Source organism: Vidua chalybeata, chromosome 8 (assembly GCF_026979565.1).
Source record: "Vidua chalybeata isolate OUT-0048 chromosome 8, bVidCha1 merged haplotype, whole genome shotgun sequence".
Classification (NCBI taxonomy): domain Eukaryota; kingdom Metazoa; phylum Chordata; class Aves; order Passeriformes; family Viduidae; genus Vidua; species Vidua chalybeata.
The window spans coordinates 31,540,565-31,555,740 of NC_071537.1; the positions used below are offsets into that span (position 1 = coordinate 31,540,565).

Consider the following 15,176-nt stretch of genomic DNA (forward strand, 5'->3'; position numbering starts at 1 on the left):
TCTCCTGCTTTATTCAGACCCACAAATATTTTGCTGTATTTTCTCTCCCCTGCCCAGCTGAGAGTGGCTTTGGTGGGCACCACAGCTGCCTCAGTGCTCTGAATGATTTCTCATTTTCACATTACAGCACCTCTGCTTCACAGAGGAAAACCCAAAAAATTAATTGCAAGACTAATGTGTGCCTAGCAGTGGGAATTTTCTCATTAACATTTCTTTCTGTTAACAAACGTAAGTTCTTATATTTCTAATGACTTTTTAAGTACCATCAGTGAGGACACTGCCACCATATCTGGAAGCCATCCCAACCCCTAACTGGCTCAAAAATCTCACAAGATTTTATAGGTAGCTCATGTATCCTTAAACAGAATGAGCTTTTAAACACAGCACAGTGCAGGGAAGAAACATCTCCACATATTTCACAATCTTCACCAATCTTTCCCCCTCAACAGCAAGATAATTTCCATTTCTCCCAGCAGCAGCATCCTCATTTCATTTATACAACAGTAATCCCCACCCACACTTTATTAATTGTCAAAATAAAATAAAGGATTGCGTGATGCAGCTGCAAAGAAGGTGGAACAGAAGCAGAAATCAGGAGGCAGTGCCACGAACAGAAACTCAGGTCCAGTGTCATTAAATGTGTGACCTCAAGAAAAAGGCTGGCTTTCAGTGCTCTGCAGACTATGTTTGGCTTCTGGAGTCGTGCGCATACTTAATTTGCAAAGACATCTTGTAAATAGGTTAAATCCTGTCAATTTCAGAAAAAAAGAGCAGAGAAGGTGGCAGAGACACAGCTCCATATGACCTAGTTTGAAAGAAGACAAAAAAAATAGTTATATTTGTGCATGTGCCTCTCTTTCCCCACAAAACCAACTAACCAGTATGTCTATAGTAACACACTGGTGTAATAACAAAATAATTATTTTCAAAATATTTGTGTTTTCAGAAGCTTTTGGTCATTTTTTTCCTCACAGTTATCAAACCTCACCATGGTAATCTGAATTCTCCTGGGAGCTATCAACACTTAACTGCAGCTGTAGTTTGCATTTCAGACTGAGCTGGCAAAGTAAGGACCTCTTGATGATGTTCATTTTCTAATTAAGAAAAAATGATAAGCAGATGTAGGAGAGGGGGAAAAGGAAAACAAACATCAAACCCAAAAAATCCCCTTGAACTAGAAAACATATAATTTCACTTGGGAGCTTAGGAACTGCATTATGAAAGAAACAACAATAAATGGGTAATGGAAAATTAGCAAGGGAAATTATTATGTCAATAAATAAGTAGTGAACAATTGATTGACGCAACAGTAAAGATTCACCCAAGAAACGCAACATAAGAAACTTGCCTCCAAAGCAAACAAACATCAGCACTGTGTGATAGAAAGTGTATGTAAAATCTTTCCCAAGAGACTACTAAACATGTAAAAAACTGCAAGCTAGTTTGCAAGATGCAGTCTTACACATATTTAGCTTATTTCTAATTAAGTGCAATACTTAACTACAGACTTCAAAATAATAACATACTCCAGGCTTTTTACTCCTCAGATGAAAGCACTTATTGAGCATGAATCTCCATCCCCTCTCATGTGCAGTTACAAAATGCTCAAGCCATAAAGGAGTGACACTCAAAATCACTGTCTTCAACTGGAAATCAGAAATCAGTGAGGCAGAGCAAAAGCTCACCTGTCTCAGCACCCTGTTCTGACCACAAGACAATGCTCAGGACACAAAGTCAGACTCTCCCAGCCATATGAAATCTCCCAGAATTTGGATTAACTGAGACCAGAATTTTGTACAATAGGATGCTAAACCCAGAACAATATACGAGAGGGAAAATTCAAACTGTCCATATTCTTTCCTGTTTGCAAGACAGGCAATACTAATCACAAAAAGAATAGTGGGGGAAAAGGACCCTGGTTTGTGGTGTATTCAGGGCAAATCAAGGGGATATGCTTATTGCTGCAGCAAACAAAAATGGGTTGCTGGGCTGTAATTCCTCCTAACAATCACCAGCAGCTACTGATAACATGGGGCTTACTGTGGCTTTAGCCTCTATATTTTTAGAAGTTGCACAAAGCACAAAGACTAGAATATCAGACCATTAGACCAGGCTCTGTGAGTCACACTAGATTTGTAAGCTTATAAAGATCCCAGACTGATTTAGAGGCCAGTTTGATGAATATGAATACAAAGCAAAAAAAAAAAAAAAAAAAAAAAAACCCACACCAAAACAACAACACTTTTTAGAAAACAAACTTAATGGTACCACAGCTGGCTGCAGTTCTGAAATACTCAGAAAAGCTGAGAACCACAAAACAATCAAAACAATTCAGCAGCTAGGCCACAGGATCAAAAGAGCTAAAGAATATCCACGTCTGATATAGTTTGGTTGTGAGTTCGTATCAAATGGTTTTGTGTGATTATGAAGCATCACATTTTGTGAAGAAATTTGCCATGAAGATAAGTTATAAGTATAAGATAACTTTCAAGTTGTTTTGTAAAAGAAAATCTCTTAAGATCAGGTAGTATTTGTTTGGGTGAGGTTGTTTTAGGAAAGAACAGAAATATGGTAACCTGGGCATTAACAGAGTGAAAGCCAGTTCAGTGGTGCAAGTCATTGCTTGGAGCTAACCAAAGGACAGCACCAAGATGTCTTCATTGCATCAGTTTAATCTTTACCTTCATTACAGTTATTTTCACCCCTTTGTGAAAATACCAGTATTTAGTAAAGATGCAAAGCACAGGTCTGAGTGCTCACTCCCATTGTCAGAGGCTGTGTGCCCCAGCTGAGCAACTGCAGGATGCCCTGGGGCTGGTTTCTACAGTACTGTCTGTGCTCCTGTCCCTCAGTCTGTTTGTCCCCTCTGCCTGAGGGGACGGCATGGTCACTGTTGTGTTTTATAGTGGCAATAATCCAGGAATCTGCAATGGAAAAAATTTAACTCCCATAATTAACCTTTTTCTGACAACAGCAGCAGCAATGTATCTGAGGTCAGACCTCATTTTAAAAGCCTATGCCTCCAATGCTGGTGTATGTAGTTTTTGATAACAAATTAAAAGATTTTTTCCTGTGTTCACATCCTCCTCCGATAGCAGGCTTTGTCTCACTGTTTGAACAAGCACTGGTAATAATTACAAGCATCTTTGGAATTACAAATAGTCACTTGGTAGATAGACATGTCCCAGCACAGTAGCAAAATATTTCTGGGTAATTTTTTTCTTCTTAATTTATTTTAATATACTTAAAAGATACTTTTTAAAACATCAATCTCCAGAATAAATATTTGAACCTCAACTGCCATGTACCTATTTCTTGCTGTTTAAGACAGAAGTAAGTTTTAAACCTACTGTTCTTTATGAATATGCATACTGGTTGGCAAAAGGTTCTTCTACTAGATACTATCAGTAGATAATCAGCTTGTTCTATTATTTCACTTTGTGTGATCATCAGTTTCACTTTGACACCATATGTTAACCTGGGACATTTGATGCAGGTGCAATAGAGTCCTTTATCAGGTATTGGATATTCTTCAGTGGTCTTATGTCCTTTTTGTATTTGTCTGGCTGTATTAGGTGCCTACTGCAAATGAATATTTTACCCTGAGGAGTTTCAATTATTTATGAACATGGAATATTTGCTGATTTTCACAGTATATGGTTTCCATTCACCATCTAAATTACTTTGTACATGAACAGAATATCTGTGTTTAATTTTCCATGTGCTTTTGCAGATCTGTTTAGAATCCCCAGTTCACATAATTTCCTTCCTCAATCAACTTTGAGTTTTACACCTTTTATGAAAGAAACTAAACTAAGTAAGGTGGCTTGAATAATAACCTACTCCTAAGTCCTCACTTAACTAAATTGAGCTCTCTCATGAAAAATAAAAGCTTAGATTAAAGAAAAAAAAAAAAAAAGGCCACTCCCTAATGACTTCTAATATGTCTGATAAACCAAAGTTTGCACATTCCTCAGCTATGTTGTGGATATGATCCACTCACAAAAACCATGGAGGTCTTTCAAAGTCAGATTTCAAACTACCTGACAGAGTTGTTCCCACCAATACTGAAAATTATTTTAGCAGGACAATTTGCAAGAGTGGGGAGTAATAAATTTAGGAAAATAGTTCATGATAGATTAGTGTATCACAAGTTTTCTCTTGAAATGCTGGCAACATTTCACTGACATGAATGATGATTCATGAGTGATGACTCCAACCTCTGTTTCAAAATAAGTAAAAAGATTCCAAACACCATTATCTATTTTGAACTTCTTTATGCTGAAGGATGAAATAAAACCCAGAGCACAAGTTCTTCCTCTGCAGGAGCAACACTATTTGCTTACAGTTAGGAAGTGAAAACTACAGAAAGGTGGTATCACCTATATAGTAAGTAGACAAATCCCATTTATATGCTCTTATTCTGAGCATCACTGCTGATGTCAACACAAGCTAAACAGTTTAAACCAGCCCTTCTCCAGTGACAGGCAGCCCATTTTCCAGCTTCCCAGACTGCACCCTAGCAAGCCTTTCTCATCCTTTTTAGTGCAACAGGATTATCACTTTAAAGCACAGCCAGCTGAGGAGGACTGGAGCAGGGGCAGAGTGGGAGGAGTTGTGGTGACCCCACACAGCTGACCAGGCAAGCCACAGCCAGTCAGAAATCCATACACTCAGGGTATAAAAGCCAACACACGTTGCATACAAATATGAGCAACTGCTGTTCATGCCCCAAACCTGAGAGGTTGCAATCCCAAGCCCACCAAATCACATTGATGTCTGTGCCCAGTCTAACATGCTCAGCAATCCAGCAACATCAGAAGGAAAAAATGGATTTCTATTATACAGACAAATGAACATCCAGAGAAATACCTGTCACTCCCTTAGGTTAAAGAACTGCACTGAATTGCCCCAAATCTTTGTCCAGCTTCCACTGAGACTTGAGGTGACATCACTGGGAGTATTGCTGGGATCCTACCACCTATCACCTCGAAATAATTTTGGACAGTGTGTTCTCTTCCCATACACAACATGAGTTTAAAGCATAAGGGAGATCAAAAAGGCCTGAAAGGGAATTTACATTCTACTTCCTTTCCCTTCAACAGCATCATCTGAAAAGTTTGTCTCACTTAGCAGAGTAACAACACTGTAACCACTGAGACATGGACTCAGACCAGCAGGGAATCTGAACTGCTTATTCAAAGCAACAAGCTGGGTTTAGACATTTCTTCAAGACAAAATATTTCCCTATATGGGAAGTCTCACTTAGCAACCTGTCACACATTGCCATGTCAGCAACAGCTTTCCTCATGTCCCTATAGGGGTGATCTCCTGCTATTCAGGGGTCTGTCAGCTTCCACAGGCTCTTCTCCACAGGGCTCTGCCATGTGGCACCTCCTTTCCCCCAAAGTCAGGTGGAAACAAACTTCCCTGTGCTGCCATGGCATTGTGCAAGCATGTTCCACAGCCTGCAGCTCAATTCTATGCTATCTCTTTTCACACAACACCAAACTTCATTGCCAGCTTTCTCCTAAGTAAACACAAAACCCAATGGAACTCCACATGTCTAAACCATAACCTCTGTTCACCAATGCCCAAAGGAGCAGAGTCTGTGATTCCATATTTTCCTCTATGAATCACCACAGCTTCCATATGGACAGTCCCATAACCAAATCCTCGCTTACTCTACAGAAACTTAACATCTGAAATTCATTTTCTGTACTTTTCTGTAGGACATAGCAAAAATAGGCATCACCACTACGCACATGAACAGTCACGATCAGCTAGACCAAAATGTGTAGTTTATCTGGGAAAACACGGGGCCTCTCAGAGGTAGATGTAAATTAGTATGACAGACAGATGTAGTGTCAATGAAACCATGACAGGGATGTGTAGGAAAAGTAACCTCAGTTTACACTGGATTTGAGAAATTCAATTCTTCTTTTCATTCTCATAGTCCTATAAAACAGCGCTGGCTGCTAAAAAAAAAAAGTTAAATATGCATAACCCCAGTTGAGCTCAGGAGACTGGCACCTGTTCTGCCTTTAAGTTACAGGCACTACTAAATACATGAGAGCAGTGCTGGAGCAAACATTGAAATTACCATCTGAGCGCACTGAGGGCCACTGCTGTCAAGACTGAGGAGCACAAAGACATGAGCCTGCAGGGGACCCACACACTGTAAGTGAGGAGAGCCCTTCCTGGGAAGTGTCCTAAATACACCTGTCCTGCACAGGGAACAAAGGTCAGGAGCAGAAGTATTAGCCAAGCACCCAGCGAGCAATTAGCTGGACATTTCTGTCTTTTCCAACATAACTCATTTCGCATATGTTTTTCCTTTCACACGCTTATCTTTGTCTTCATAAACATGTATATGTTCTGCATTTTGTATATCAACTTTTTTCCTTTTTACCATAACTGAGCTGGACTACAGGTGGTTTTTCAGATCCCTGATGTACACCAAAGCATTGGGAATGGCAAATTTGAGGCACATGGTCCCAGCACTATGGACTAGGTAATTTCTCAGGCAGAGAACTAGTATGCCTGAGAGGAGGTAGTGCCTTTTGGTGCCCAGCAAGAGTTGGGGAAGATCGCTGGGATGTGCTAAGTCAGTAGGTGGAACACCCACAATAACCAACAGTTTTCATAACAGGGTCTTCATTAATCTAATGCATTCCAGAAAGAGAGACTGAGAACACAAGAGAAGGAGAAGTTCAGATTGAGTTCACACTAAGAGAGAATAAATTTGCAATGTTCAAGTCGTGGTTCAAGCTGTAGTGACCTTAAACAATCTCATGCTTCCTTCCTCCCTCTGGATGATTGCTTACTGAGTGGGAGACCTTATCACTTGGGCAAGGATACCAGAACAAGAAAACATCTTTGGTTCCAGTAAGCCACAAAGGTAAAAAATATTCACTACAAAAAAGCTACAGATGGAATCCAATTAATGATGTCTGACTTCTCTTTTATATTGTGAAATATCTAAGACTGACTCAGATACTCTCACAGCAAAATATAAATTTTATATTATTTTGTGTGCATTAGGGACATAAAACCAAATTTAACCTTTATTTAATTACCCAAAACAACTGGAATATTCTATATAAATAGGTATGGTTTAGAAAAAACTTGTAAATTTATCACTTTGATGCTCAAGCTGCTAATCCCTAGAATGTACTCAACTACTATGTGCTCGCAAAACTGACACAGGTGTTATTTATATAGAACTGCTGAAATTGCTGCTGTTCACCAGGCAGATGGATTGAGTCACTACACTACAAATCTCAGAGAACAACTGCGTGCAGAATCTGCTCTGTCACAGTTTCTGACTCCCAACTAATACTGTTGGAATGCTCTTGTAAGGCACAAGCAGGATGCCTGTAGGAGATGTCACTGCATTGGCCACACTAATTTACAGCAGTGGCTGGGAGCTCTCTGGTCACGGTCTCTGGTCTGGGCAAATGCTCCACATGCAACAGGCTAATAATAATATACATATATAACTAATCCTTATTAAAAATTCATTACACTGATAAAGTTTTATTCATATACAGGCAAATGGGGATTTGACAAAAGGGGATAGTGGAAGAAGAAGCAAGTTTTATCAAGCCAGTTCTGCTGCTTTTTCTATAATTTAAGTAATGAAAAAAAATTAACTAATAATGAGGTTGTGTTTGCGAAAGAAGCGTGGCATGAAACATCCCACTGCTGCCCAAACTGCTCATTCTGCTGTCACTTGCCCTGCTAACTGGCCCAGAGAGAACAGCTGAGAAAGCTGTCACTAATGCCTCCCTTCAGTCCCAGGAGAGGTGGGACAGACACTCTGACAAGCATCATCTCCCGCCTCCCAGAACACTGAAACAATTCAGGGCCAAAAGCCCTTGGAGAGATGCTTAGTCAGACAAAGTTTCAGCTGATATTCTGTTTTCTCTTAATATTCGTCAAGTATGCATGGCTGCATCCTTCATTGTCAATAGACAAGCAGATGTAGTCTACTGTAATGGAAGCTTCAATTTATCATGTAATGAGACAGACATTGCAACAGTAATTGTCTACTCTGACACTCCTGACAAGGATTAAAAAAAAATTTGAATTTCTGTTGAGATTGTACTGATCAGTTAATGAAGTCCAGGCCCCATCTGGAAATAAGTAGATGCTAGCTATTCTACCACAGGTAAAAACAGCAGTTGAGAACTGATAAATCATAGAATTTTTTTTTTAATATGTGTCCAGTCACAAAAGAAAAAACATCTCCTGAATAACTCTGAGTCCTCAAGTGTCTCTGAGATCCCTGGCTTCCTTAGATTTCTGTCAAACCTGTCATTTTCAGTAAAACAGTGCTGGAAACAAGTGACTCAGAACTACTCTATTAAATTAACTCTTCATGCTAGAATAAAATCCCAGCTCATATACAGCACAAAGTTGTTAAACTGTCTAAGTTCTATAACCACAAAAGCAAAAAAAAAAAAGGCCTTTCTAAAACCAAAACATTTGAAGGCTAGAGAAATGTTGTTATTATGCATGAAAAGCATGCTGTACTTGAAGCAGACACCTTGCTGTCCTGAAAAAGCACCAGCTCAACCACCAAACAGATAAAAAGCAGCCATTTGCTCAAAGTAATGGGCTACTTCTATAAAATTATCACACATCAGTGATTTTGCCTTTTCCATACCTCCACTCTTGAATACTCAGCAGTGACCTGATGATCCACCAGGACAGCTGAAAAATGGATTATTGTTTGTATATGAAATATAGCAACCATGGCCACAGATATTCAGTGCACACAAAAGTGATTTAAAAGTCTTTTGTTTGGTCAGCAGCAAACTTCTTGTTGGGATGTAAGTGGTGCCCACAGCTTTCTGTAATCTTCCAAGTACAGTGTTGCCTTTGCTCACAAATGAAGTAGTATATTGGTAGACTCCAATATTGTCATTCTCCAGTGTTTCATTTTTATGAACCTCAGAAAGGTTCTAGTCAACCAGCTGCAGAAATCTTACAGCTTAATTTTAAAACTCTGGGCTGTCCTGTGCCCAAAACTTTTTTGCAACAAGCCAAGATTACTGTTCATTATTGTAAGGGCCAACAATCAACTGGCCAAGAACAGGAACCAAAGTACATGGGAATTGAAATAATTACCCACAAAGCAAGGGAGAGGTTCCTCACACAGCTGGAGTTAAAAGGGTTGTTGAAGATGAGTGGGGGGGGGGAACATTCAGCTATTTTCTTCTGTGCTGTGTGCAGCTGTTCAAGTGAACAGAGAGGTGTCCAAGGACAGCACACTAACCCTTGCAACAGGCACAAAACCAGTGGGGCAGAGAGGAGAAATTACACAAGGTGCATAGATCCTGCCACAGTGCCACTGACCATGGAACACATTTCTAATATTTTCACGTCATTTAAGAGAGAAAAGGGAAAAAAAAAATGGAAGCATGGTGGGGGCAAAAAATGGGAAAGATTTCTTTGCAAAGGAAACAGAGATTGTTAGACCAGTGACAGATGTCCAGTCCACATACCTACCCCAGAACTGCTGCAGCACCATCCTAATTAAAAATTACTCTTCTAGAATGTCATGCAATTTTGTATGTCATTATCTCCAAAGAAATTTGAATTTATTCAATAAATTCAAATGTTTGTGTCTCCACAATGTTGGCCATAGCTGAAAGTTGTTGCTACTTTGCCCTGAACAGAATTATTGAGGCACTTGGCTGCCAGCCATCAATAGATGAAACTATTCTGATTTGGTAGATTTTTTCCCCCAGTTTAGGAAAGATTATTGAAAAAACTCAGTTCTCTTAGCCTGCTATTGGAATTGCGAGCCAAGGTCATTCTTTTCTAGATTTACCAGTCTCAGCTGTCTGGGGTTTGAATTACAGACTGTCCAAATCCTCGTTATGCTGCCAGCCTTGCAGAAGCACCAAGAGCTCAGAGTCCATGACATTGGGCACGAGCCATTTTACACATATTACACACACACATCACTGCCCTGAAGGAAGCACATGTGGAAAACTGCTGGCACTTCCACTCCTGTTCTTGTGCTTCAGTGTCTCACTCTTCTAATCTCTTACCACATCGCAAAATTAAATACAAGTTTCAAACCATGTCTGACAACTTTTTGAGGTTTCTGTTATCTCTCTTGTTCAAGAATTTGTCTTCCAGTTCAATTTTTTTTTCACTTGCCTGTAGGATGCTTGACTTAATTTGTTCCTAAAGACTCCAGTCTTTCTTACTGTATAGAATTAATCTTTGTGGTATTGAATGCCTTTCATTTTTCATCAAAAACAAAACACTCCTCTGCTTAATGACTTCCATTAGGTCTTTGATTAATATAAAAATAATAAACAGAAGAAACTCATGCTGGAAAAAATCAAAAATTCTCCATTTCAAGTCACGGGGCATGTAAAAACTTTGATACAAAATGTTTTTATGCCTAACTTCTACCCAAGAAAGTAAATTGATTATTTTCATACTGTTACATCTGATGCAGATTGAACTATGAAAAGCTAATGCCACCACAGGCAATTGGAGGGACAGGGCAGGAAAAAGCTCTGCAGCAGCCCCACAGCTGCAGGTGTACAAACTGGACTAGAGAGTACCTCTATGGAGGAAAGGCAACAAAGCTTTAAGCTATTTTTGTCTGCCTCTAGATGTTCACAGAACTCCTACAATAACACATATTTTCCTTTAGTTTTTAGACCTTGTGGCTTTCATTTTTGTAATTTTAAAAGTCTAAGTTTAACAGCTTACTGAGCTATTAACATGCTATGCAAGTGAGCATTCAAAATGAATAGGGCTGACAGAAACTACAAGCTCTGCTGTCAGTTGTTCACTGTTGTCCTTTTTAAGTGTTCTCATGAGAATTGACTCTTCCCTGATCCCCTGTAATTAGCTCTGCCTGGTTTGGATGCCAGCAAATGCAAGAGAAATATCAGAGGAGCTAGAAATTCAGGATGTGGCAGCTCAGTACTGTCAATTAGTCATCTTCCTCCCATGAGAGCACTGTAGGAAAACCTCCACTCACTCCAGGTTTTCATGTGTTGGTGTGGTTTAATCACATGTGCTCCTGTCTCCATACAGTGCTGGAAGGACAGCCTCAGGGATATAAATAACCACCTCTTTCATAGTGTATTTCAGACTGGAAGCCAGTCAAAGCTGTAATGTACAACAGTGAGTTGCCAAGGCAATTGATAGTATGTACAAGTGACTCTTGGCAACTCACCATATCCTCAACTCCTCTTAAAATACACTCAGGGCTGTCAAAATTACCGATTAGTCAAGGCCAAGGAACACCTCTTTCAATGTCACCTGTATCTGCAGCAAATGCAAGCACATAGCAATAAAATTTGCAGCTCTCTTGAGACCTGCAGAAAATCTTTGAGCATTTTGCTCACTAGAGACCAGACATTTGGGAATAAGCACAGAAATAAAACATAAATTTAATTAAGGTCAAGTAAGAATCTGCACATCAAGAAAGATGAGAAGTTAAGGCATAGCTGAAACTTTATGAGGAAAAACTTCGTAAAAAGGAGTTTAACTAAAGAAACAGTTAAATTTTTGAACCAGAAAAGGGTAATGCCATGACTGTGAGTTCCTTTCTTACAGAAACTACATATTCCTTAAAAACTTGAAACCAGACAAGAGTTCTGCATAGTTTGTGACTTGGGACTGAATGTCTTCTGGCAAGGAGCAAACGCAAAACTTTTCACTTCTCTCTAGCCTATATGATAGAGGTACTTTCCCCTCTTTGAGCTGGGACTCAATCAAAAGAAATTGTGCTTGCAGGAAAGTGAGGAGCTGCAGCAAGTGGATTTCAGGCAGGCAGCTATTCCCATCACATTAGGCTTCCACAGGGGCTACTCCCAGAACTGCAGTGTCAACACAAAAGGACAATGAGATCATAAACTTAATTAAGAATGCCTGTGTGCTTCTTATATGTGTTCTCTGATAGCATCTTGCCTGTTTCAAAGGGATGAACATGGTCACTTGCCTTTGATAAAGAGCAGGAGCAGCCTGTGAGCAAACTGGTAAGTGTTTGCAAACACAGATCATCTCCTTAGTTGGCTTCCTGCCAAGCTGCCCACTTCTTTTCCTCCTCTAGCAGGGGACACCTCAATGGGCTACAAATGCAATGCATGAAAGAAGGATGCAGTACAATAAACATATTTTCCATAAAATTGTCATGATGAAGGACTACCTACATTCCTATGTCTTCCTCCGGTTTACTGTGGTGTCATTTCAATCATGTTGCAGTGCAACCTCCCAGTAAAGGCATTCAGTGGGAAGTGTAGGAAAAGCAACTGTAATTCCATGTACAGAGACAATAACCACTGCTGAGGGAACTGCCCTGGACATTCCAGGCAGCACCAGAACTGCAGAGAAGGGAGGAGTCAGAATAGTGGGGGTTTTGTCTATTTCTGTAGTGTACATTGAGATGAAGCTGCACCATTTTTTGCAACCTCACAATAAAGACAACCTTTCAATTTGTTTTCCTATTTTTCCCAAAGTTGGCAGAGAAAACAAAAATTAATCTATTTCTAGAAAATACTCAGAGGGTTACTATGGTCTAAAATCTATTTCAGTATTAAGGAATGGTAATTCAAGAAAACATCACTAATCATGATCCTAATGGGAGATCAAAATGTGGACAAAAGGTCCACAGCATTTTACTTAAAGGAAACACAGAAACCCCAATGATGTAAGTTGAACTTCCATTTTAACTTTGCTACAGGTATAATTTCATTTTATCTTCTGTAATTTAGAAAATAAGAAAACAATTTCTGGAGGTTACTATCATGGATGAGAACATGGGTTTTACTGGCCTGCCCAGAAGTAAACTAAAAGGCAACTATATCCTAATTAAGAAGACTTGACTTTAATAAATAGCTTCCTCTGAGCTCCAGCTACTCCATTAAACCTCCCATAATTAAAAAAAAAATATAAAAAACCCAACAGTATTTTTCTTCTGACTCAGTACAAAATTAGCTCTCTGGGAGACTCCTGAGTAGTTCATAATTTCATCTTTTCAGGATTCTTCTATTACCTTTCCAAAAAAAGCACAACATATTTGCTCTCAGTTAAAAGTAGATCGTTTCATGTTTCAGCTGAGCAATTTCAGCTGATTTGCTAAGGGCTAAAAAAGCTGGGACCCCAATGATCCAACTACCCTTGGAGCAGCTGTAACCTCCCATCAGTAGAAAGCTGTGACTCAGCAGGGACACAGACAGCAGCACAACACCAGAATGGCCTGGCTGGGGTTAGTCTTAAAGACAGAAACATTTTATGTGGCTTCAGGTATAGTTAGGAGTTAGAGGAGCAGATCACAGGGCTGCTATGCATTTCCACAGACTCACAGAACTGTTGGGGTTGGAAGGGACCTCTGGAGATCATCCAGTCCCACCCCCCTGCCAGGGCAGGGTAACCTAGAGCAGGTGACACAGGAACACATCCAGGTGTGTTGGGAATGTTTTGAATTTTACAACATAAAGAGCATTTATAAACAGTGCTAAGTTTTGCTCTTTGATTAATGAATTGGGAATGAAGCAGATCTCCAGAGGAAATCAATTTTATTCAATATCAGAGCAAAACATCCCCGCAAATATTTAGAAAAGTTACTGAAAGCTGCTCAGTTTCTTTCTACAGTTTCTGCCTGGAGCCCTTCTTCCATCCTGTTTTTCACTGCCCTCAGGACTCAGATGAACAAAATTAGAACTGCTGAATGTTACTTCAGACCTCTTGGAGTAATAGGAATCATATCCAGAATCTGTGTCATTCTTATGACATCTGGTGAGGTGTTGCCACCTTCTTACAAGAAAAAGCAGTGATTTCATCCTGAGGCTGCAAGAGCATAAGTCAGTAGTTTCACATCATCCTATATAAATTACCCAAAGAAAATATATCTGATACTCAGAAATCAGAATGATTGCCTTCCAGAAAGACACTCCTCCTCCCTCACTACAAATTGTATCTTTTCACACAAAAAGAGAAATAGGGAGAGATACTGGCTATTATTTATTTTTGAACTTGAGAATAGCATGGCAAAAATAATTCAAAATTATTTCACTCTCCTTAAAATTAGGACAATGATTTTTCTTGCAAGAGAGACTTCCAAATATGTGTGAAAAAACAAGTAAATTTCTACCACACCTTTTTGTGTCACGTGTGAAATACATTTTAGAAGTTTAAGTTTTTGCACTTTGTCCTGTAAAGCAATCAAATTTTCATAGGCCATTAACTGTGACAAATGAAAGTTGTACAAAACTAGAAACAGATTCTTTTCCTCAACAAACGTGAATTAAGGCCATCCAAATCCTTCCTGATCTAGAAAGACTTAGTGACTTTGTAGTTCTCTATAGATACAAAGTCATTCTGCTGGAAGGCTTGGATGTCTCTGGGTTTCCTTTGGCCCACTCTCCAAAGCGTGGGGACAGGAGGAGTGCAGCTCAGGCTGCAGCACTTGTCAAGTGATCCAAAGATCTCACCAAGGACTTCAGCAAAGTGAAAAAATAAATAACTAGCACCACAATGTTACTAAAAAGATTAAAGGGAAGAGCACGTAAAATGACTTGCACACGTCTTAATACGACATGTCAATCTGCAAAATGCCTCACACCTCTTCAAGACTTCAGCCTTACATCATTTCTCATAAAGCCTATGTTCAATTACTTTCCAAATTTATTTTCTCTCAGCTTTCATTTGTCCTGAATGTAACTGATGGTGTATCCAGCAATTCCTCTAACACACCACAAATAAAGCTTCTTTCCATGAGAATGTCAGCTCGTGAGACTTCAAGTCTAGTTTGACTTGAAAAATCTTGCAAAGGCTGTCTCTCCTGTTCAGAAATGTTAACACTAACTTGGATTGTGCTTGTGTGTGCTTTCACACATCACTGAAATATTAAAAGGGAGTACCCATAACCTCATTAATTTGATCCAACTAAGGAAGCACCAGGCACTCCCTCCCTCTTTGTCTCTAGCAAGAAAGCTGACAAAAAATTTCACATTGAGAACTCTGACCTTGTTGTGGTGTGTTTCAGCAATATTTAACATTTTCTCTCTGAAACACAAATTACTGTTCTGTGCTGACTAACCACAGATTTAAAAGTTCTCTTACACAGACAGAAAATAACTGTTCAATTTTTTTCCTTTAACACAGAAGCTCCCAGCACTATTGTAAACTGAAAA

The 15,176-nt window shown here is 39.4% G+C and overlaps 1 long non-coding RNA gene across 1 annotated transcript in view; it reads right to left on the reverse strand.

The window, feature by feature from the left end:
• Positions 1 to 521: 521 nt before the first annotated feature.
• LOC128791633 (uncharacterized) overlaps positions 522 to 15,176 on the reverse strand; it is a 38,320-nt gene continuing 23,665 nt past the window's right edge. The window contains exons 2-3 of the long non-coding RNA XR_008432099.1: positions 989 to 1,094; positions 522 to 805 (exon numbers count right to left, since the gene is read on the reverse strand). This is a non-coding gene — a long non-coding RNA (uncharacterized LOC128791633). The remainder of the gene's footprint in view (positions 806 to 988; positions 1,095 to 15,176) is intronic.